This window comes from Cornus florida, unplaced genomic scaffold, assembly GCF_030987335.1.
Source record: "Cornus florida cultivar Cherokee Brave unplaced genomic scaffold, ASM3098733v1 CherokeeBrave_3.0.0_Hap2_Chr01, whole genome shotgun sequence".
NCBI classification, from domain to species: domain Eukaryota; kingdom Viridiplantae; phylum Streptophyta; class Magnoliopsida; order Cornales; family Cornaceae; genus Cornus; species Cornus florida.
In genome coordinates, this window is record NW_026775571.1 from 56,386,305 (window position 1) to 56,411,837 (window position 25,533).

The 25,533-nt window shown below is 32.5% G+C and overlaps 1 long non-coding RNA gene across 2 annotated transcripts; it reads right to left on the reverse strand.

The window, feature by feature from the left end:
- Positions 1-47: 47 nt before the first annotated feature.
- Positions 48-25,533, reverse strand: LOC132297757 (uncharacterized). 2 transcript variants are annotated; one of them, XR_009479400.1, is made up of 5 exons: positions 25,310-25,533; positions 23,789-23,860; positions 22,599-22,666; positions 15,263-15,354; positions 48-317 (listed from the first exon to the last, which is right to left on the reverse strand). It is a non-coding gene; the product is annotated as an uncharacterized LOC132297757 (long non-coding RNA). The 2 variants fall into 2 exon arrangements; XR_009479402.1 differs by lacking the exon at positions 25,310-25,533 and adding an exon at positions 24,884-25,272.

Consider the following 25,533-nt stretch of genomic DNA (forward strand, 5'->3'; position numbering starts at 1 on the left):
CACAAAAGCACAAGAACCAAGCTGTGAATTCGTCCGGCACTTAATCATATTCAATTACATGTACCCATAACTCCCACTTCTGTCACATTGTTACGAAAAAGACAAATTCCAAGTAATATGCATAATCTCACAAGGGAGACATAAGTACCATAATTAGTTCTCAACACATAGTTTTTAGTAAATTTAGAAACCACCTCTAGTACATGGCCAAACAAGTATCCAATGTTCTAAAGCCACGATTATGAAGTTTACAGCCCCTTAATCCAAATGGAAAATAATACAATCTCACACTACTTCTTAAATACATCTTCAAACGCCTGTAAATAACACCCAAAAACATGTTGTAAGATTCATAAAAATGCATGTAGTAAATAGACACGACAATCAAACATGGAAATACAGGACATTTGTCCAACACTTGTGGTCAGAGATGCACTAAACAAGTATATCAATAACTAAAATTTGAAGTAACTGTACATGAAACTCCCTTGTTTTGTTCCTTTTTGTCTACGTCATTGTCTCAAATAACTGATTTTACTATAAAGAAGATAATTCAATACATGTGAATTTGTAGCCTTAATGTAGTTTTCTTAGGTTGGAAGATTTGATATCCTACACACGGTCACATACCAAATCCGATACATGTACTGAGTCCACCTAAGATAGGGTCGTATAGAATTGTTAGACCCATAAACTTAATTGGATTGCTTAACCCTAGGTATCTTTGATAACTTTGTCGAGATGGAAATCCTGAACATTTTTTTTTTGGTTATCAACATACCTAGAATTCCATTTTATAGGATTCCCTGTGTATGAGAAGACGCGGGAAAAAAAAACACACAAAGGGCATACACAAACATCCAATATTATCCAAAAGAATTACTAAATAAACAAAGTGATTAAAGTTAAAGAGACGAATCAAAAGTATGGATTGTCACTGAATCAACATAAATGTGCAAAACATTGCTACCCTCCTCATCCTCAAGCATTAAGCATTTCATGTGATTCATCATCATCATCTTTTACATTAATCCCATATGAATGGGGTTGATCACATGAATTGTCTAGCTCCAAACTCTATTACAAGCCATTTTAATAAATTGCCTTTAACTTTTTAAAATCGTTTTCATCAACCTCAACCAATGTCATTTTTGCTCGCCCTCTTAGTATCTTACATTCTACTACCAGTAGTCCTCCTCATTTGACCAGCACATTTCTAGGTCTCCGATGTATGTATCTAAACCATCTAAAACCACTCTCTCATATTTTCTCACTAATGGGTGCTACACCTATTTTTTCTCACTTTCATTAGTGACCCTATCTCTTCTAGTCACTCCACTCATTCATCTTAACATTATCATTTCCAGTACAAGAAGATGCTACTCCTGTTTCATTTTTAGGGCCCAACACTCTACTCCTTTAGAATTTTCCTTTTAACCTATGTTTAAATTTACTGTCAAATAAAATCTCACTAGTTTGTCTCCATTTTGTCGAACCCACTCCAATTCTACTTAAGAAATAACATACTCTATACCAAACATTGATTTTCCTCTTTTCAGCCAAAAGAGAGAGAGAGAGTAAAATAGGCACAGAAAGAACACTTTTGGCTGGTAATTCACAATGAGACTACAAAGATGAAAGATCAAATATAAAAACCAACCTAAAGTTACTTGGAACGAAAATGTGATGACACCAAACAAATTAGTGAAAGTAGATTTAAGGCTGAAACTTGGAAAAAATATTTTATGATTCCTAGCAGAAATTCAACATACATAAATAAGTAATATACATAAGGTGACGTACTATAATGACTGTGTAGTAGACTAGTAGTGTGATATATCAGTGTCCTGGGCAACTGTTCTCAAATTCTTCAAGAAGAAAAGGCGGATGAATGCCAAACTTACTCTAGGTAGATGAAAGGATCACATAATCAGAATCAGATCGCGTTGAGGTCACATTCACTATAATAATGTAAAACCATTTCTCTGGATTACTTGAAATATTAGGAATAATTTTACCACTTCTACTAGGGATGGCCTTTTTATCCAACTGCTTCAGCCAATATTGTGCAACAACTGAAAAACGTACTCCTTTTTTATTTTATTTCAAGTCAATCATCTAAATCCCAAAGAACAGGGCATAAGACAGTTATGACATGGCAGTCCCTACCAGATAAAAATACAACGCAATAAAGGCATGGCCACACAACAATTGCTTGTATGGAGACAACAAGGACAATGGCATTCTGTATATATATAAATTGGATTTAGAGGATATTTTTTGAAAACAATAATATATTTGCAATTATACAAATTTAAAAAAGATAATTGTTCATATGTTCATATATTAGGGCAAAATGCAAACAACCTCCCCCCCACACCAAAAAAAAAAAAACCAGCATTGTATAAAGTTTGCAAATGGACCAAAGCTTTAAATGCCCAGTAGGAGCTACGTGGATTTACTAATATACCACAACAAAACGATGTTAATTTATTATTTTTGAAAACATTTGATCCATTCAATAAAACTGTACCAAGATGGCCAGTTTATAGTCTACTCTTTCTCTCTGTTAATTACTTCATTTATACATATACACACACATTCACTCCCAACTGATGGAGAAGCAGGATTTACTGGCCATATTATACCTTATTCCTTTTCCTCTTCCCATTCTATTCTCCAAGGCCACCAAAGGTCAATCCTTAAGTAAACTGACAAAGGTCACTCCTAAATTTGACCCACAAGAAGTCACTCACAAAGAAAAATCAGATTAATGAACTTTAAAATATTACTTTGCCTAAATACTTCTAAAGTTCCCCAAGCTCTGTGCTAATCCTTCATATTTTACAATCCAACCTTATGTAGGAAAAAAAGTGGTCAAATGTGCTTAGACATTGACCTAAATCCCCTCATTTTCAGCTAAAAAAAAGTCATTATCTTCATATACATGAGTAATTCTACTTGCTCAAATCTTCACTTTACATAAGGTAGTGAACTCATGAAAAAAATATTCTTCATTAGATAACACTTACGTAATTATCAAAAAATAATTAATAACACTTACTATTAGAACCAAAGCCAAATAACCACCAATCACCATCATTTCCCCCTTCTTAACACCCAAAATAGAATCCACTTCTTTTGCCCTCGTCATTGCAAGCAAAAAATGTAACCCGATCATTATGCTGCAACTTAAGTTGGTGTTTATAGAGGAGTTGATGTCAATCCAAAACATAAAGGTGCATAGGATAGGTATAATGGTGAAGATAGTAGGGTAATTGCAAAATTTTGAGTAATTCCAAGTTACTGGTAAAAAAGGTGGTTGTTTGCAAAATAACTAATAGTTCGGGGGCAGTTCTATTATTTTTCTCTATATACTAATATCTAGTGTTCTTAACAATACTTTTATGGAAAACATGCTAAGAGTTGTGGTACATGGACATGAGCTTTCAACTAATTATACATCATATTTCTTACAACATTCATCTTATTAGAGAGTTCTAAGCATTTATAACCCTTTTATTTCTTACAATAAAAGAAAATAACAGTTATGTTGCATTGACATAAGCATTGGACTACATTAGACATGCTATTCTCATTATATTGTAGTTTTTTTTTTTTTTTTTCTTTGTGAAGAAGTTTTTAAGTGATTGGAACCCTTGTAATGCTTTTTCTAAAATTCATACAATCATACCATTAGATAGATACACACACAAATAAAATTAATTTTACCTCATTAGTCATGATCACGTAGATTGGTTGGTGGTTTCCCTCGAACACATTAGCACGAAAAATTTCAAGCTGAAAACGGATTCTAATAAGGGGGAAAGGTGCGTCTCGCCAAGGCGAACATAAAACACTAAGGCACGTACTACGACTTTTTACTAAAGGAAAGTGGCCGGAAAAGAAGAGAGAAGGGTGGCAGCCTCTTGGCTGCCATGGCTGCCAGCCAAGAGAGGGGAAATAGATGAAAATATCTCTTTTTCATCTTAGGTCACCCTATTTATAGAAAAACCCTAAAAGTGTCCCGAACGGGTCCCGCCGGGTTCGAATAAGTAGAATTTGAGCAGACGTGCTCAAACGGCAAAATACAATGAATGAAAAAGAACCGAAATGAGAAAAGATGAATAACGAAAGAAACAGCGTCAAAAATCGAGTTCCGATCAGAGAGATATGCTCCAAACAAGATTAGCGGTAACTTGGGTCAGAAACCCAAAAATTGGGGTAAATGCCCAGAAGACAATTCTAAGAGTACGTGACTTGATGAAAAGTGAAAATGAATCCCGTATGAGGATTCAGGCTCAAAACGAGGCATTTTGTAATAAGTTTCGTTAATTACACAATGGCCCCTATAAAAAGTGATAACTGCGAAACTGGCCCAGAATGAAAATATCTTCCAAAAAGATATTTTTTAAAAAACTCTTGAAATAAATATCTTCAAAAGATATTTATGAAAAATACCTTAAGAAAAGAAAATATTTCTGAAGAAACTATGCATCCATGCCCCTATGGGCACGGGAAGCAACTAGAATACTTTTCTGCAAAAGTAAAGATACATTTTTTCATGAAAACCACTTAGAATGAAGGTACGTGAAGTCAAAAACCAACTCTGAATACGAAAAGTGAGGTTGTGCCAAAAAGTGACAAACGGGAAAAAAGACGAAAAGTGAATAGTGTCGAAACAATGAAAATGTGAAAATGACACGGTCCTATAAGGAAGTTGTTAATTTAGAGGAAAGAGTCTCAGAAACTATTTTCGAGTACTCGAAAAGACACTAAGTGACGAGAAACAGAACTCAGAAAAGAAAAGACAACAGAAAAAAAAAATATCCGTAAAAATCTGAAAAATAGGAAAGGAAGGAAAATGACTTGGTCATTACAGATACCTTGAAGAAGGAGAATAAGTAAAAACAGAAATTTCTTGAAGAGAACAAAGTTGAAATTTAGAATCTTCAAGATGAAGTAAAAAATCTCAAGAACGAGGTAAGTCAAGTTAATTCTGCTAGAGAATCTTTTATTGCTAAGTTTAATTTTCTTGAGCTTGAATTGAAAAAGTCAAAAGAAAAATTGATTGCTTTTACCTCTGGACAGATTAAGCTTGATAAGATGATTAGTATTGGTAAGCATGTAAGTGATAAAACTGAATTAGGTTTTAAAGAGGCTTCATCTAGTAGGAATGGTCAAACTGTTTTTGTTAAACTCATGAATTTGAATGTGCCTATTGTTAAGCCTAAGCTTTTGTTGATCCTATGCATGCTAAGAATGTGTCCAAGGTGTTGATCCCATTGTTATAAAAAGAAAGGAGATAATTCTTGTTCTGATTTTCATGGTTATAATTCATTTGCACAAAATAAATTTCACGCTAGAAAGCAAAATAATTGGAATAAATCCAAAAAATTTCATGCTAAAAAGAATTCACATAAGAAAAAGAATGTTTTCGATGTTCCTCAAAAATCTCTTCAAAAGTTGAAGGTGAAAGCTGTTTGGGTGAAGAAAGATGATTTTAGGTTGTATGTGCTTATAGATGCTATGAAATTTGTTTCCAATAAGTTATTGGGTGCAAACCTCCCAGAGTAAATCCTAAAGAGGTTTTATGGCCATGGACTATACTTTGATATTTATCTTATTTCCATCGGACCATATCTTATAGTTTAGGATTTGGGTTTTGTTTGTTGTTTGTTTTCATGAGAAATTCATGATCATATTTTTTTTGTCAATGCATGAGTGATAATTATTTCTCTTGAATTAATTATTTTTTAATGCAAATTGGGAACACATGATTATTTGATGAAAATATTCTTGATGTGTAATCTATATGTTGAAAAACAATTTGTTTTGCTTATTTCTTTTTAGAGATGAGTCTCCTGAGTTCATATTTTTCATGTGCACTAGTCCAACTCTGAGAAAATTTAATTGAAAAACATTGTGAAGTTGACTAGGTCATATTGCTCATAAAGGTATAAAGGTTATTGTTTTAAAAAATATATATAAAGCATGTGTTTGAAAAAAATGATGAAAATGAATCTTTTTATGGCCTAGGCGTACCAAACCTCCGTCATTGATGAGTGCCCTAGGCGTACCAAACCTACTAAAAATATTTGTTTCAATGAACTTGACGACCATAGAGTGATCATTGGTTTTGGTTGCCTTATCTTCAATCCATTTAAATACATAATCTACCGCCAAGAGTATGTACTCATGGCCATGAGAAGACGGAAATGGTCTTATGAAATCGATCCCCCATACATCAAAAATCTCAACAATTAAGATGGGGTTCAATGTCAGGTCCCTTTTAGACATGGCTCCGAGCTTTTGGTATCTCTCACAAATCTTGCAAAAGTTGTAAGCATCTCAGAATAGAGAAGGCCAATAAAATCCACATTGAAGGACTTTGGATGAAGTTTTCTTAGCATTAAAGTGCCCTCTACATGCTAGAGTGTGGCAGAATTTTAGAATACTTTGGACTTCACTTTCGGTAATGCATCTCCAGATTATTTAGTCTGGGCAATATTTAAAGAGCTCCAGATCTTCCCAAAAGAAAGTTATGATTTGAGCGAAGAACAGGCCTTTTTCTTACTTAGACCATTGAGACGAGATTTTCCCAACAGCAAGGTAGTTGACAATGTCAGCAAACCATAGAGGAGTCTCATGAGAAATCTGAAACAGATACTCATCCGGGAAGGAATCTTGAACTGAAGAAAAATTAGAATATGTCTCACTGAGAAGACGAGAAAATTGGTTCTCTATAACATTGTCAGTGCCTTTCTTGTCCCGGATCTCAAGATTGAACTCTTGAAGCAAGAGTATCCAACGAATGAGTAGAGTTTGGTTTCTTTCTTTGCAAGCAAATGCCTTAGGGCGGCATGATCCGAAAAGACAATGACCTTGGACCCAAGAAGATAGGAACGAAATTTATCCAAGGCATACACAACAGTTAACCCAGCCATTTCATTAGATATTGAGGTTTCATAAAAATAATGTATTTAACGTAACATGTTAATATTAACAAAATCTAAATGGAACTGTACATACTAATAGAAATTACTTCAACATGAGTTGTAACTGACAAAATCGAAAAATTCAACCAAGAATGATATGCAAAACATGAATTATAGTTATAACAAAAACAGGCATGCTTGTGTGCATTTATATTCATATGTTGCAATATTTCTTTTTATCACTTCTTATTTTTTACATGTACCTTATTGTTTTATTTGCTATCTTTTTTTTTTTTTTCATATCAAATTTTCATCTATATTTATTTAGTTTTCATTTTTCTCATATTTTTATTATATTTTTCTCAATATATATACTAAAGGCTAAATTTTAAAAATATTTTTATATTACAATTCATTTCTCAAAATTGCATATATAGTTGTAGTCCCCCACAAAATTCAAAAATCTTTGGCTCCACTTTTGGTGGTATATCATTTTTGAGGTTTTAGTTACTTAATAATATTGTATTATGAGTTTAAATAATAATTAATCTAAATTAAACTCAGTTCAAAAACTCGTGTAGAATATAGTTTCTGAATCATGTATTCTTTCCTTAACTTGTTTCTAAACTTATTCTAGATTTCTTGTTTTTCTCAACTTCATGATCATGCTTTTGTCTTACAACTTGTGTGTGATCATTATATAATCTTATCCTAGATTTTATTTTTATTTTATTTTTTTCTCAACTCCATGATCATGTTCTTTTTGTGTAGTGTGGAAATAATGTGAATATATGACCTGTTTGTATATAATTTGCAGTGCTTGTTCCTTTTAGGCAAAGAAGGTCCTGTGAATCGGGCTCCCTTAAATCTCATTGTTCATTGTTTTTCGATTCTTCTTCAAACTCTTGCTCTGTGATTTGGCATATTTCTTGCACATAGAAGTCCAAAAACAAGACAAAATTATCTACAACTCTAAAAAATAGAAATCCACAAAAAAATTTATGGCTTCCGTCATAAACATACGTACCAAAATTGAATGTATGAAGATAGAAAATTAAGGATTATATGCGAAATCAAAGAGAGTATCAAAGAGGGGGTTGCAGAATCGCCAAGAAGAGGTCCAGAGCAGAGAGAGTATCGAAGAATATGAGGTTTTTTTTTTTTTTTTTTTTAAATGTGGCAGCCACATCAAATGCCATATCAGATTCGGACTAAGGTTCGGGCATTTTGATTGGACCACGTATCATTACTTTTAAAATATTCAATCAAATCCACAAATAAATAAATAAACAACTTTTAATAGACGCAAAGAGGTGTAAGGTTGCCATACAAACACATATAAAAGTAGTAAAATTCCCTCTCCTTATCTCTCCACTCATTCTTACTTCTCTCCTCCTCATGTTTTTCATTATTAATTCAAAAAAAAAATTTGTTTGAAATCAATTTTATATTTTGTTGAAATCTTAAGACTTGCGTTTTTTTCTATGTCTATTATTATTATTATTATTATTATTATTATATATTTAGATTACAACAATTCCATATAAAAAAATGTTTGCCACTGTAATTTTGGTTTGACGACCTCAAATTTGAGTATTTGGATTCATAGTATTATATAATTTATATGCCCCAGTTAAAATTTAAAACTAAGTTCGGGATGAAGGTTAATTATAGAATTTGCCATCTCTCACCCTTCAAAGTTTAAAGTAGATGATCAAACGCTTGAAAACCTCTGGATAGACTCATTAATGTAATTATAAACTAAAAGAGAGAAGAAAAATCAATAAAAGAGAAACGGATTGACTAATTAATGTAATTATAAACTAAAAGAGAAGAAAAACCAATAAAAGAAAACAAAAACCAATCATTAAGAGATCAAATTATGTATAAGTACAGAGATCCTGGTTCCTCAAACGCAATAAAAGAACCTCTTCAACAACATTTATCCAATTAGTTCTGGAGGTAGATTATGAATCACTTTTTATTAGTTTCTTCTAATATCACATTCACTCTATTTTTTATCAAATCAATTACATTCACCATTTATGTGAAAGTAACAAAAATTCACCATTTATGTGAAAGCAAGTATGTTACTTTATATACGAAAAAGTCATGCAACAATGGTGATCCGTTCATACTAAGTGCATTAAAAATCTTTCATTTATATTACATGATTTATATGCTATTTTACATTTCTTGGCAACTGTCCCATTTACCTCCAACAGATTTTTTTTATTTTTTTTTTTTTTTAAAGTCAACAATTTTATCGAGATATCTTAGTTTTAGTTAATACTTTTTAAAAATTTATACCTAAATCCAGTCCAAATGGAACCTTAATGAGGATATAATATGATTGGAGAAGACGTTGTACTGCTATTGCCCCCAAAAGAGTCTTTTTATCTACCATGCTCATTTAGACTTCCTTTCATTGAAGAATATTTGCTACACAAAAATAAAAGAAAAAGAAAAATCGCTACTTATTATGAGTAGGGGTGCACAAAAATTCGGTGAAATCAAAAATCTAAACTGGACCGAATCAGGTTTGGTTCGGTTTACTAATAGTTTGGTTCAGTCACGGTTCCAAATTTGTGGAATCATAAAAATATGATATAGTCACGGTTTGAGATCATTTAATACCGAATCAGACCGTTAAGTTATATATATATATATATATATATATATATATATATATATATATATATATATAAAATTATACATATAATATAATTCTACAATTGTTGATTTTCTAAATTATGGTTTTTGTTGTTGAATTAGTAGTTCTAAATGTATTAGGCAATTAGCAATTCTGAAGGTATTCACTAATTCACTTCAGTTCCACAAGTGACAAAAAAGAATGAATATATTACCATTAATTTTGAATGTATTAACTTATGTTCTAGAATTGAATATATTAGTATTTCTGAATGTGTTGGTTAACTTGGTTTATCATTGTGCATTTGGATTTTGAAATGTGAATATTTTTGTAAGAATAAAAAAGAAAAATGAAAAAAAGAGAAAGAGGAACCGTGGAACCGAATCAAACTAAACCAGTGTTTCACGGTTTGGTTTGATTCAGTTCCTTTGGTCAAATGGTTCGGTTTAATTCTAGATTTTCTAAAACCATTAGGAATGGTTTGGGCCAAAATATCCACAAACCGGTGCACCTATATCAAGAAGGGCTAATTACAGTCACATCCCCTAAAATTTGCTTTAATGACAACTAGATAAAACTTAGCCCATTTTTTAATACTCAGACCTCTATCAGAAATTTGATCCAAACAAGTCCTTAAAGCATGAGAAAAGACGACATTGGTCCTTGAATAGAATATAAATTTTTGGGGTCAAGTATCATACAATTTAAAAGACCGAACTACACTTCATCATTAATGGGCACATGTTTCTCTCTGGCCTCTCACCGAAGGACCGAAATCGTCTCCAATGGAACAGGAGATCTGTTCTCCCCGGTTCTTACTGTTCATGCACTGTAGCGGCAATAAAAATGGCCAACAAGGACTTTGGGTAAAAAAAGGTATATATATATATATACACACACACACACATATACGAAATTATATATATACACATATACGAATTTATACCTATTTAAACTCAAATTTAAGCGCCAAATTGAAAATTCCAAAACAGATTTAGCGCCTCTTCTAAATTTCTAATCTTTTTTCTTCTCTCTCCCAAAATATATAAATAAATAAATTCCTCTTCCAAAAAAAGTCTCAACTATGTTTTCCTTAATTTTCTTCTTTCCAAAGGTTTAATTGAACGTCAGAGAAGACAAAGCTACAGTGACAAAGCTATAGCGTCTCTTCTTAATCTTCTTTCTTCTTCTCTCCCAAAATATAGAAAGAAATAAATTCCTCTTCCAAAAAAAGTCACAGCTTTCCTTAATTTTCTTCTTTCCAAATTTACAATTTCTTTCCAAAGGTTTGATTGAATGCTAGAGAAGATGAAGCTACAGTGTCCTATGTTTGATTGAACGCTGAGGAAGACGAAGCTACAGTGTACTGGTTTTGTAAGTGAATTTGTGAATCGTATGACATTGTGTTTCATTAGTTTTGTTTGGTTATTCTTGAACTGTTATTAAATTGTGAAAAATTGAATGAGAAATTTTGAAATTTATATTATTAAATTGTGTAAAAGTTGTGATATTATGTATTATAAGTTATGTTATGTTTTAAACTTTTAATTTAAGATGTTAGAATAAATTTTTCATTATATTCCTGTAATGTAGTGTTTTTTTCATGATAAATACTACAAAATAGTTGGGATATTCTGTATAATAAGAAATGGAGGTTGAATGGAGGTTTTACACTTCCAATTTAAGATATTAGAATAAATTTTCCATTGTATTCCTGTAAGTTTCCATTAAGAGTTATGATTGTTCATTATAAATAACTTAGCATGGTTGTAATGTTTCTCAAAATAAGCCCAAAAAAGTTTGCAAGTCCATGTTTGATTTGGAAAAAGTTATATGAATAATTTAACATAGTTGTAAATTTTATGAAAATAGAAGGCCCAAAAAGGTTAGAAGTGCATGTTTGAGTTGGAAAAAGTTAAATAAATTATTAATTTTGTTATTTGTAGCAAAATTAAAATATGTGCAATTGAGGAAATTGGATCCCTGATACATTATGCTATCTTGAATAATGTTAATAGGTCAGAAAATTATTACAATTAATAATCCATACCTATAACTTTGTTCAATTTTTTTTTTCTTTCTTTTTTTTATTTTTTTATTTTTTTATGTTGTAGGTTTCTTATTTAAATTATTAGAATGGAAGAGGTATTAAATAACATTAGAAACACCACATATACAGAAAACGCTCCTATTGCAGGGGCCGATGTCGTAGAATGGAAACCAGGAATAGGCATGAAGTTTGAAATTGAAAAAGAGGCATATGATTTCTATAATTCATATGGCGATCGAATCGGTTTTAGCATTCGCAAAGAGTATTTTAATAAGGGCAAGAAGACTGGTAAATTGTTATCGAGATTGTTAACATGCTGTAAGGAGGGTTTTAGGGTTAACGACATTCGGAATAGTAATACAAAGACTCCCAAGGCCGAAACACGAACTGGTTGCCTTGCTCGAATGCTTATATAAGTTTCCAAGTATACCCATAAGTTGAAAGTTACAAAATTTGTTGAAAGCCACAACCATTCATTGGTGATTGATGAATGCATGCACATACTGCCATCTCAGCGTAGAATTACCCGCGTTCAAGACATTGATTTGGAATTGGCTTCTAATTCAGGAATAACCCCTCGCAATTCATATGAGTTGATGGGAAGGCAAGTTGGTGGAAAGAATCAGTCAGGTACATGAAGTTGGATTTACAAAATCATATAAGGACCCGAAGAGAAAATGAGCTTGAATAAGGAGAGGCAGCATGGCTAATGAATTATTTTGAGACTCAATGTTATGAAGATCCATCTTTCTTTTATGCATTCCAATTGGATAGTGATCAAATGATCACAAACATATTCTCGGCTGATTTAAAAATGATAGTTGATTATTGCAATTTTGGAGATGTTGTAAGTTTTGACACAACATACAAAGTTGTACATTGCAACCGTCCATTTGAAAGTTTCTTGGGGTTGAATCATCACCGGGAGACTGCTGTGTTTGAAGCAGCGTTCATGTATGGCGAGACTGCAGATTTGTTTATTTGGTTGTTTCAAACGTTTTTTAAAGCAATGTCCGGTAAAGCACCAAAAACGATCTTCACTGATCAAGATGCTGCAATAGGAAAGGCATTGACGCAGGTGATTTCAATTCAGATCTCCACTCTTTGCATTTCCTTTTGCATTGTGTAGTTGGCAGTGGTACATGTTATTATGTAGTTATATTATAGAAAATAATTTTGTAGGTGATGCCAGGGACAAAACATTATCTGTGTGTTTGGCACCTAATGCAAAATGTACAGAAGCATCTAGTGTTCTTGTTAAGACGTGACCAAGGCTTAAAGAATGTGTTATCAAAATTAATGTTTCAAATTGAAGAGGAGGAAAAATTTACCAGGGAATGGAATTTAATGATAACGGAATATGGTCTTGTTGGTAACACGTGGCTTACAAATCTGTTAGGTTTGAAACATAAATGGGCCATGACATTTATCAAACATGCCTGGTCTACGGGTATCTACAGCACACAACTTAGTGAAAGCTTCAATGGTTGCTTGAAGGCATACTTATCTAGGCAACTGATTCTTCCAGATTTTTTCACACACTTTGAAAGGCTGTTGTCTGACAAGCGTTACAAGGAGTATGTAGCCGAGTATGAGTTGCTCCACAATCTACCTCAACTAAAAACAAACTGTAACATATTAGTAGAGGCAGCAAACCTGTACACAAAGGTTATATTTGATATTTTCCAGGAGGAGTTCTTAATAGCTGGTGCCAGTTAGAGGATCATTGGTTGCAGTCCCATCGATGGCAACGGAGGCTATGTTTACAAAGTTGTCGAAGAGGATGGGATGCAACGCGACATGACGAGGACATCAGAAGATGAATTGTTATGTTCTTGTTGTAAATTTGAAATGGAGGGTATTATGCGCAGGCATAGTTTGAAACTCCTAAAGCACTCCATGTTTGCCAATACATTGACTCGTTGATATATATTAAGAAGGTAGACTAGAACTGCTAGAGATGGAAGCTTGAAGGAAAATCTTTCCGATGAAGTGATTGCTAATGCAAATCCAAAAATTGAGGTTAAGAGATGGCACAGGGTACTTTGTCGTGTTTTGATAGAAATTTCATCCATTGCATCGGAGGATAAGGACGGATACAATGATTTGTTACTCAAAGCCATGGAGTGGAAAAAAATTACCCAATCAAATTGTAGGCGTAGGTTTGCTGAGAGGAATGCAATTTATAGTGGTCGTAAATGCAAAAACCAATATTTGGGGAACAACATAAATAGTGAGAAAATCCCCAATGGGCTCAAGTGTAAAGATACACGGAAAGAAAAATTTAAGAAGTTAAAATTGACCATGGAGCTAAAGAGTTGCAATAAGACGAAATCAATGAAACGAACAGTTCAGGTTGAGGTACTTCTATCCCTTTACTGTTTTCCAAGTACTTTCATAAGTAAAACTCGTTCTGTGTATTAAATTATGCATACGTAATAATTCTCATAATTGTGTTGTAGAATTGCAATAAAGCCCTTCAATCCGGAGAGGTAGGTGGCAGTAGTCATAGTCGAACAATCCCCTACCATGTGTTATTAAAAATTTTAACCCTTTTCAAGTAAAATCATTTTCGAAGTGATATTTAAATTGTATCATCATTGCGTACAATTAGATTTTTTAGGTGGTTTAATTACACTTGATTGAGTTATTAAATAATCCTAGAATTTCAAAATGGACTGGTTGATCTCATCTAATGTACCGAATTTCAATTTTGGATAAAGGATTGATTAATATCATTAAATGGGATGGACGGGAGACTTTTGGCTTGTTTTGATTATTTTCTGAATCAAAATTCTTGTTCTCACACAACACTGTAGCTTAATTTGTGATGGTTTCTTTCTCGTTTACGTTCAGTTTGTTTCGACGTAAAAATATCTTTTTTAAAAATTATTTTTTCTTTTCAAGTAAAATATTTATTTTTATTTTTTGGTATTTGGCAAAGGTATAGGAGGTTGAGGTCGAGTGAGTGATAGCAATAGGGCGGTTTAGGGCAAGGATCTCATTCCCCATCCCTATCCCTGTTTAATTTTTTTACCCCATAACCTCCCCAAAATCCACCCGATTTTTCAAAGCAACCGTAATCCCGTCCCCATTTACGCAATTGGTTCTTCAAAATTGCTCCAAACAAAGCAGGCCCCGCCAAGGTGGAGATTTTTGCTATCCCTTCATATAAACTTAACATATTTTAGCAATATATTATAATATGTAAGGATAATTTAATAAATTTATAATATATTATGAGCAGAATGGGACTAGGCAACTACCCCCAAAACCTCCTCAAAAGCCGTGGGCTTTTTTAAAGTAGCCTCCATCCCATTCCCGTTTACATAATTAGTTTCCCAAAACTGCCCCAAAACGTGGCGGGCTGAGGCGAGGCTCAGGTGGGGTGGGGATTTTTGCCATCCCTAGCCGAGTCCATTTAGTGGTGCGTGTAAAATAGCTTGTCGAAAATTGATTGATAAGTTACTTTTGTTAGATTTTAATATATTTTTTTTAATATTTTACTACAATCAAATACCAAAAAAAAATTTATTTTTCTAAAAAATATTTTACATTTAAACAAACAAATGCTTAAGTCAATCTAATTTTACAGGAATTTTATACGGTATGATTACTTACACTGGCTATTGTTCCATTATTCCTCCATGCTTGTAAGATTTCAAGCTATGGTTCCATAATGCCTCCATGCTCGTAAGATTTCAAGCTCCGGACTGTCTTATACATGGTTTGAAAAAAAATATATTAATATTCTGAAGTAAAAATGAGGAAGTAAAGAAATTGTGAAAAATCACTTTGAAGCAAATTTGTATCTGTAGTTTATTAGGTTGGTTGTGCGTGTATATATATATATATATATATATATATTAAGGATTTGATATCTGTATAACACTCCATTGTAAGTTTATTTCTATTATGACACCCCAAGTTTTTTTAATCCATTAAAAAATTCAACCAAATTAACAAATTTCAAACAAAAAAACAAAACAAAAACATTTTTAATAGACGCAAACCATGCCATACAAACACAGATAAAAATAGTGAAATTCCCTCTCCTTGTCTCTCCACTCCTCATTCTCACGTATCTTTTCCTCATTTTTTTTTATAATTAATTCAAAACAAATAAATTGATTTCACCCTCATTCTCACATCTCTCTTCCTCATGTTTTTCTTTATTAATTCAAAAAAAAAAATTGTTGAAATCAAATTTTAGATTTTATTGAAATCTTAATTTTAGTTAACACTTCATGTGCCAGACTTGCAAAATTTTACTCGTGTATATTACCAATTTACCATGATGATGTATTAAAATATTTGGTTGGATTGTACTCGGAACTAAGTTTAAGATTGGAAGCTTAATTTTAAGGCTTTGTCATCTCTCACTACCACCTCTAGAATGTCATAACTACTTAATATTCTTTTCGACAATTTTTCCTTTTAACAAATTGACAGTTTTACAATTTTTCCTTTTTTAGTATTTATAAACTAAGAAAAACAAGAAAGTTATCCAATTATGTACAATATGAAATAACAGAAAATAAAAAAGCAAAAATAAAACACAAAAATCCTCATTCTCGAATCAAACCAAACAAACAAAAATCCTAGTACTCGAATCAAACAAAACAAACTCAATACAACTAAATCACAAACTCGTGAATCAAACCACATATATTAGTTTCCTCCAATATCACATCCATTCTATTTTTTGTCTAAGTCAATTATATTCACCATTTCTATGTAACAAGAAAAGTATGTCACACTCAATATAAGAAGAATTCATACAAAATGGTGTGGTGATCCGTTCATACTACGTGCATTAAAATGTACAAAATCTGCTTCATATTAAATGCATTAAAATGAAATGATTCCCATGCTATTTTACATTTCTTGGCAACAGTCCCATTTACCTAAAAAAAAAGTCCAAGAGTTTTGTCAAGATTTCAAGTTAATACTTGTTAAAATTTATACCTAAATTCATTTCAAATGAAACCTTAACGAGATACAATATGATTGGAGAAGATTCTGTACTGCTATTGCCCTAAGTCAAGGCTTAAATAAAAATAGTCTTTTTATCTGCCATGCTTATTTAAACTTTCTTCATTGAAGGATATTTGCTACGTAAAAATAAAAAATAAAAGAAAAAAAAAAATGCTACGTAATTACGTATTAAGGGTTATAAATTAAGTTACATAAAGCAAAAGCCAGCTCAACAATTTAAGAGCGGGCAAATTACGGGAGGACACTTGGAACGTAAAAGCCGCACGATTGAAAAGAATTGTTGACAGTTATAAATCACTTATTAAAGTAACTCTAGGCCTTTATTTACTTGTGATATATAATAAATAATGAAATTAATTTCCACATGAGTTACCTTAATTAAATTTTAATTTTAACTCTTATTGAAAATAGTAAATTCAAAATTAGTGTAGAGAGTGAGAGATGTTCAACTTTTATTTACAATTTGAATATTTTGTTACACAACCCAATTTCTAAGGGTAATTTTATTTTTTCTAAAATTATTTTTTAATACACTCTTATATTTCGTACCATTAATAGATGACTTAATTGCATTCATTTTATTTTCCAGCTCCCCATGTAATTAAAAAGAAATATTTTATTTTCTATATTTTGGGTGAAAAAAAGTCATAACTTAAAAACTCAATTGCCTAGTATAACATAGTTTATATGTAAATTAAACTATTTTTGCAAATTAATTAATTCATAAAAATCGTACTTCAATATCCTAAGTCAATCATTTGGAATAATTTGAGTTTGAGAATTTTTTTTAACTTCATAGTCCGGACCAATCACAACTCGATATATAAATAAAGATATCAACTTTATATAAATTTTGCTTATATGTCAAGTTGGGTTGTTCAGACTAGAATAATTTTTTAAAAACTATGAATTCTATTAAGAAGTGGGATTCTCTACTCTATTAGGATGCACAATTCTCGCATATTAATCTAGAATCCGTATTTGCTTTTAATGATTAGAAATATAAACCATATTTGTTCCTTTTGAAGCTACAAAAGAGTTTTGATGTGTTATTTATTTATTTATTTATGTCGTTAATATATAGAATCCGTCAGTACAAAATGGAAAGGCTTGAAACAAATTTACTTAAATTAAAAGGAGGCAGGCCATCAAAAAAAAAACTTTAATTGGACCGGAACTGATTTATATGAAGTAACAAGAAAAAAGTGAGGAAACTAAATTAAATAGGGATCATAGTTTTTGGTAGAACCACATTTAAAGGTCTTAAAGAGACAATTTTACAATAATATGAAAAATAGTACCCCAAAACAATATATCTCTGACAAAATAAGACACTATAAGAAAAAAAGGGCTTCTACAAGGGGCCAAAAACGCCATGGAAACCTATTCACGGCGCATTCTAGGCCCTCGTGTATGAGGGTTCTGTAAATATTCAATTTTTTTTTACGCCAAAAAATTTATCTCGTAGAAAAATAATAGATTCGCCGTAGAAATAATTTTGTTTATATATATTAAATTTATTTATACGTTAATAATTAACCTACGAGGTGCCGAGGCATGCCATAGAAAACTTTTCTACGGCGAATTGTAACTACCCGTAGAAAACTCATGAGACACCATTTCCTGTCGTAGAAAACTTTTCTACGGCGAAGTGGAACTACCCGTAAATAATCTCACGAGGTACTGAAAGATATAATATAAACCATTCTCGCCACTTCCCATCTGCCGTAGAAAAGTTATTTAAGAAGAATTTTCACTTATTTACGGGATTTCAAGCTCCCCGTAAATAAAATATATATATATTTTTTATATAAATAAAACACCCTTAATTAATTTCAATTAATCATCCACTATAATTCACATCACTTTCAGATATAATTTAATTCAAAAAACATATATATCCCATTAAATATATCAAAAGAGTTAGAACATTTTTACAATTCATCATTTATCAATGTTCTAAAATAGGAAGTACATCCATTTGTGAAGAAAATCATCAATTTCTTAACACTTCTGTTGAAAAATTGATAAACCTTCTAGCACTTGAGTTTCAGTCTGCACTTGTCAAAAAACCACCTCACTATACAAAAAATCCAAGAAAGTAACTGCAAAATCCACGGTACAAAATCCAAGAAAGTAGCTACATCACACAAGTCTCAAATTCAGAATGCTAATAAAAAGGGAAATAATAAGATTATCATTTATGATTCAAACGCAAACATTTTGCTAATAATTTTTTCTTTAGATCTGCCAAAAATATTTCAAGCAGATAATTTTCCTTAATTGAATACTAGATTTTTGCAAGGATGTATAAGAACAGACAATATCATAATCTCTTTATATTCATGAATAATACAATATCATAATATGTAGTCTCTTTATCTCATAATTATGAGCAAATCTGAAACATACTGAAACAAATCTGAAATATTGTAGGTTTTTGGTGCAACAATTATGAGCAAATCTGAAACTTTGAATACAAGTCAAGTCTTATATATAGATATATATATATATATATATATATATATATACTATCTCAGTTTGTTGTTAGCTTAATTTATATATATTTTCTTTTTATGTTCTATGTTAATAATTTTTCAAATTTTTCGTTTTTGGGCTGCAGTAGGATTTATGGGTCATATTTTGGTCCAAATTATTGTAATGAACCTTTGTTCATAGTTTAATTAGTTAAAGTTTATATGTTTTTATTTATTTCTTTAACCTAAGCAAAATTCTCAAGTTTCTAAATAAGACTCCAAATCTTATAAGCTATGAGTGCTTCAATTAAGTAGAGAACATCTTTTACAGGAATTTTCCAACAAACCTTAAGTGTGATGGTTATGGGAATCTAGGGTGATCGTTCTACTCTGTTGGTCCCTAAAATGCCTCTCTTGAGGTTTGCTCTTTTAATGACAAAATGCATGTTTAAATGGCTAAATGCAATTCGATCATGGTTTATTGGCATAGGCTAAATGCAAACAGATATAAGCTCATTACTCACGGGAGTTTCAAAGAAGTCATTGCAGCCTTTATAAGTTAAAGAATTCTGTGACAACACACTTAATTAGCCTACAGCCTTTATAAGGGCATTTTTGTCATTATACACATCATTATATTCATATTATAATGATTTGGCTAGTTGGTTGTTAGGCTTGGCTTGAAAAACTAATGATCCCCAAATTAAGATTGAGATTGGTTTCTTTATCTCTGCAACTGATGCCAAACTAGATTTTAATTTCGAGCTCTCTTCAAGAAACTGTAAAACTCCATTTCATTGTGCAATGTAGTTGTTAGACTCTTCATTAGTGAGGAGCAGAGTGCTTTAGTTCCAAATAGGTTGATCACAGATAATAAACTTATTGCACGTGATGTGGTGCATTTTTAAAACTAGAAGGGGGAGGAAAAATAAGTTTATGGCAGTTAAGCTTTACATGGCAAAGGCATATGATAGGGTGGCATGGGGTTATGTCCAGAAGGTTTTGCACATCTTGGGATTTGATGATAGATGTATTCGGGTCGTTATGGTTACTGTTGGTACTGTATCCTATTATGTTTTGGTGAATGGTTATGCAGGGAATCTTTTTTGTGCCCTCTAAAGGACTTCGGCAAGGCGATCCACTTTCACCTTATCTCTTTCTCTTGTGTGCGGAGGGTTTAACTAGATTAATTCAACTAAGCAATCCGAGATGGAGTTTTTCCTGGTATCAAGATGCATAGGAGTTGTCCTATTGTGTCGCATATGCTTTTTGCTGATGACTCTTTAGTATTTTGTAAAGCTGACTTCTGTGAATTGAATGTGTTGAGACAGATATTGCTCAGATATGAACGATTAACTGGATAGCAAGTAAATTATATAAAATCATCTATTATTTTTAGCTGAAATGTAACTATTGATGACGGAATTGAATTGACTAGAAGGTTGGGTGTTCAAGCTTGAGGAAGTTTTTATAGATACTTGGGTTTACCTGCTGAGATTGGAAGGCCAAAAAGGTAAATCTTTCAGTATCTTGAGGACAAAATGGTGGCAAAAATCAAGGAATGGAAGGATTGTTTCTTTTCTGCCTCTGGGAAGGAGAGACTAATAAAATCTGTTCTTCAAGCCATTCCCACGTACACAATGAGTTGCTTTAAGATTCTTACTGGGATATGCCGAAAATTAAGTAAAAATATAATGCACTTTTGGTGGGCAGGGCGTAAGGAGGAAAATATGATATGTTGGCTGAAATGGGATCAATTGTGTAGAAATAAGAAACATGGTGGTCTGGGGTTTGGAGAACTACAGGTATTCAACCTTGCTTTATTATCCAAATATGATATGTTGGCTGAAATGGGATCAATTGTGTAGAAATAAGAAACATGGTGGTCTGGGGTTTGGAGAACTACAGGTATTCAACCTTGCTTTATTATCCAAGCAAGGATGGAGACTTGCAGTTGAAGATGGTGGCTTGTTGTCAAGAATTTACAAAGGTAACTATTTTTCAGAGGCTTCTTTTTTGGAGGCTAGAGTAAGAAAGAGCTCCATCTGGGCTTGGAAAAGCATGTGTAGTTGCAGAGAGGTTCTCAAGAGAGGTTTGCGATGGAGGGTGGTTACAGGTGATAGTGTTAATGACATATGCTAAAGATAGACTAGTGTGGCACTTCACTAATGATGGAAACTTTATGGTTAAATCTGCTTATAGAGTTGCATTTGAATGGCCGCAAGGTCCACATCACAGTTCCGGTCCTTCCGGATATGCCAGGAGGATTGGGGATTGTGTAAATGCTCATGGTTTTTGGAGTCAGCTATGGAATCTGAAGGTGAAGGAAAAATTGATCCATTTTATTATGGGACTATTTCCGTATCATCAAATCTAAAGAAACGAGGTATAATAGTAGAAGATGATGTAAGTTTGAGATGTGGTTTGGAGGTGGAATCTATAGACCATGTTATTCTGAGGTGCCCATATGCAGTCAAAGTCTGGAAGCTGTGCCCAATTAGACTGGACCAAGTACTTTTTACTGCTTCTTCTAGGGGATCAATGGTTTTGCAGCGTATTGAAACTATGGGAGAAATCCGCTGACAAGATTCACAATTTAAGTCTGGTGGTGTATATTTGTTGGCATATTTGGAGAAGTCCAAATAAATTTTATTTTGATCAGCAAGTCATTGAGGAAAGAGTTCTGGTTCAGCTTGCAACACAACAGTGGCATGAGGTTAAGGATGCATTGGGTAATAGTCGCGACACTGTAGGTGGTATTGGAAATGGAGATGGTTTGAACAAGCAGCCAGTAAGATGGATTGCACCATCAGATGGTAAGCTCAAATTGAATTTTGATGCAGCTTTTAGAGCTCAAACAAACAAATAAAGGAGGCTGCAACTGGTTTAGTCCTCAGGAATTCGAATGGAAAGTTTTTGAAAGTGGTCATTCGCTTCTTCCCTATGGCGGCAACAGCCTTAGTAGCTGAAGCTATGTCTACTAGATTAACCTTAAAGTGGGCAGTAGCATGGTAGTTAACTGAGGTGGTGATTGAGGGAGACTGCAAATTAGTGATCTAGCCGAAGAATGTTGCAGTGAGCATTGCATCCATTTATGAGGATATTTGTGTTGATCAACAAATGCATGATCAGTGGAAGATAGAGTGGGTCAAGAGAGAAGATAATAGAATGGCTCATTTTTTACTAGTATGTCATTTTTATGTCTTCTTCCTTTAAGTAAAGGTATAAACAACATATCAACAACTTCTCCTCCACAACAATCAATCAAAACCTCCACATACAATGATCCCATACTCCCATGCTTTCAACATTTTAAAACAAGAAATAAAATTTAATGGCCTCCACATGGGCCGATGTACCAATAAGGTAATAAAGGTCAAGATACACTGCAAAATTGGTCACTTTAAGGCACGTGACCCCCCTAAGTATGAGTATAAAAAGCATTAAAATTGTGCAATCATAAAAGAAGCTTAGTATTTGACCTTTGTTGTAGACTGGAATCATAGAAATTCTGATTCTTCTGCTCCTAATGAACTGGCGATAATCAATCCTATCAGAAAAAAATATTTCAAAAATGTAATGCCAACAAATACATAAAAAATCAGATCGTATAAGTATAAAAAGCATTAAAATTGTGCAATCATAAAAGAAGCTTTGTTCGTTCTATGAAGAAACTAGGGTTCCTATTTTGAATCTTCGATATCAGGTAAGTCTCTTTTATTTGATTTATGTGTTTTCTTCTTTTCATAAATTTTTATTAGATTTAGGTCATCCTTTAATCTGTATTTTGTTTTTTTTGGGTACTCTGTGTAGAGATTATTTAGCTATAAATTATTAGTATCAGAAGGGAAAAAACATCTGTAACATCACTTTTTTATTTTTTATTTTTTTCGGTAATTAACTGTAACATCAAGTTCTATGATGATAAAGCCCATCTCTAAATGCAGAAGAATAAGAAGATTGAAAGAGAAAGGAAGGAAGAATTAGATAGATTTGAAAAAAGGGGGCATTTTGTAAATTTTCAAAACAATACATACATAAAAGTTATATATATATATGGATTTAGATTCTCATTGATAAATCATATTAAGAATTTTTTTTTCAGATTTAGAAACATAAGTATACTTGCTCTCACATGAAAGTGTATGTACACCTATTATTATAATAACAAATACATTATCCTTAGAAGATCATGAAGGATCACTGCATGCTCATAACTTAAGCTTACCCACTCTCGAGGGGAATAAAAGTTTAGCACGAAAAGCTATTAACGAAGAGGCCAGTGATAGCTCAAGTAGTGAAATTGAAGACGAAATTGGTTTGTTTCACTTGCAAATTTAAGAAATGAAGTGCAACTAACAAACAAATTGTGATACATCCAAATACTTGAATCATGTTCTCAGCACTTTGTTTAGATTCATTCAAACTATCGGATTTCAATTAATTATATCCCATGATATGATATTAATAATCCAAATAACAAAATCTAAACATCTGATATACTAAATGCACCACGTTTTCTATATCTTCACCAAAATTAAATTGACGAAATTTCAAACAAATTGCTATGTTAAATTCTACCAAATCCGAAAGCAACAGGAGTCTTGATGTAGAATAAATTACAGCTAAATGAAGACAAAGGAAAGAAACACGAAAATATGAGAACACTTACAATGCTTTCCAGTGTTTTCAGCAAGATCCTCAACCTTCTTAGCGGCATCTTCAACCTTCTTTCCCCATTTCCCTAGATCAAAAGAAATCAGTACTCAATAAATAAAAAAAATGCATACTCCTACAAGTAAATAATCCACATTCCAGCACGAATTTGGCTTGGCCACCAGACTCCAACTAATGAGGGAAAAAAAGGAATTAGTTTTTTTCTTTTGTGTTATAATGGGAGAACACACGGAAATGTATATTGGATATTATATAGTACAACAAGCTTCGTCAAATTGGTTAAGAGGAAATAAATATTCTAGTTTCTTTAAAGTATTGAGAATTTCAAGAACTTCCTAACAAAGTAACTGAAAATATATCAATCCACATGAACTAATTGATGTTAAAGACATTATGCAAACTAAAGAAACTTTAATATTTACTCCAAATTCTGATCTTATCATCCAAGCACTGTCCTTCATAGAATCCAAGAAACTATGTTGCATTGAGTCTACTAAATGCATACACAAAACACATATTATGAGTATGGATATGGGAAGTGTCTCCAACACGTTTTGATATAAGTTGGCTACATAATTATGCATAAAAAATAAAATGTAAAAAAACTCTTATTATGTCCCTTTCATTACATATTTGCTTCAAAATGAGTGGAATTTGAAATAAACCCTCCATCTTACACAAAAAAAAAACACCATTCTACCATGGTAAATATAGGAACATTAAAAATATGAAAATTAGTTGCACTCCTATATCCTCAAATTATTAAATTTGACAAATCCAAGCACTTAGACACAGACCGAAGTCCATATAGCATAGAAAAATTCCAACACAGATGATAGGAAATGCAATACACAATTATTTGAAAAAGAAATGTAAAATAGATGGGAGAATTTTCTGTTTAAAGGAAATTCAAGGGAAAAAAATATATATGCTTAGAGGAAAATTTGTTATTTTCATAATACCATTTGTTTGTTGTGTGCCCCTGCAGGTCTCAACAACCTCAAAAACACAAACGTGCACACAGAGGAATAGGAAAAAGAATAAAAAGAAGAAACCACTAATTCAATAATACAGAATGGACTTGTCTCACAATAGGGATTGTGGAGATACGTTGCCAAGGGGCAGACTTTTCAACCTGGTCCAGAGTCTGGTTCTCAGAAATAATCAAGAACTAAGAAAAATTGGAGCAATCAAATTCAACAACCATATCCTCCTACTCTCTCTCGGTCTAGGCTCTAAGCCAGTACTGCAGTTGCTAGTCCTCAAGCGAAGAAGAAGAGCATGACAGAGAAATCTAGGGGCCTATAGTCTTTGTGTACAAACTATAAGTGAAGGTAGCAGAGCATCACAATATCCCAGATTTGATGCTCCAATTTCGACACAAATGCTTCCCTATTTAGAGCTTCCGATGTATATCCGCAGGCTTCTTCAAGAAATCAGAAAGCAGTTTTTTGTGATTGTGAAATGACCTCTTCTCTACTAATTCTTACACATATATAGAAAGAGATTGACGAACCTTGATTTTTTACTCCAAATTGATGTGTATAGCCGTCTGAAATTCGAAGAAATTGTGGCTCCAAGTGGTTATTTGTCGTGTCCAAACCACTAAACCAGAGAGAGAACTCGATGGAGAGGCGAACCAGAGAGATAACTCGAATACGGAATCTACAACATCATCTGCATCTTTTTCGTCTAAAGAGAGAGAGCAGAGAGAGTTGCGGCTTCAACGCGAGAGAAAGA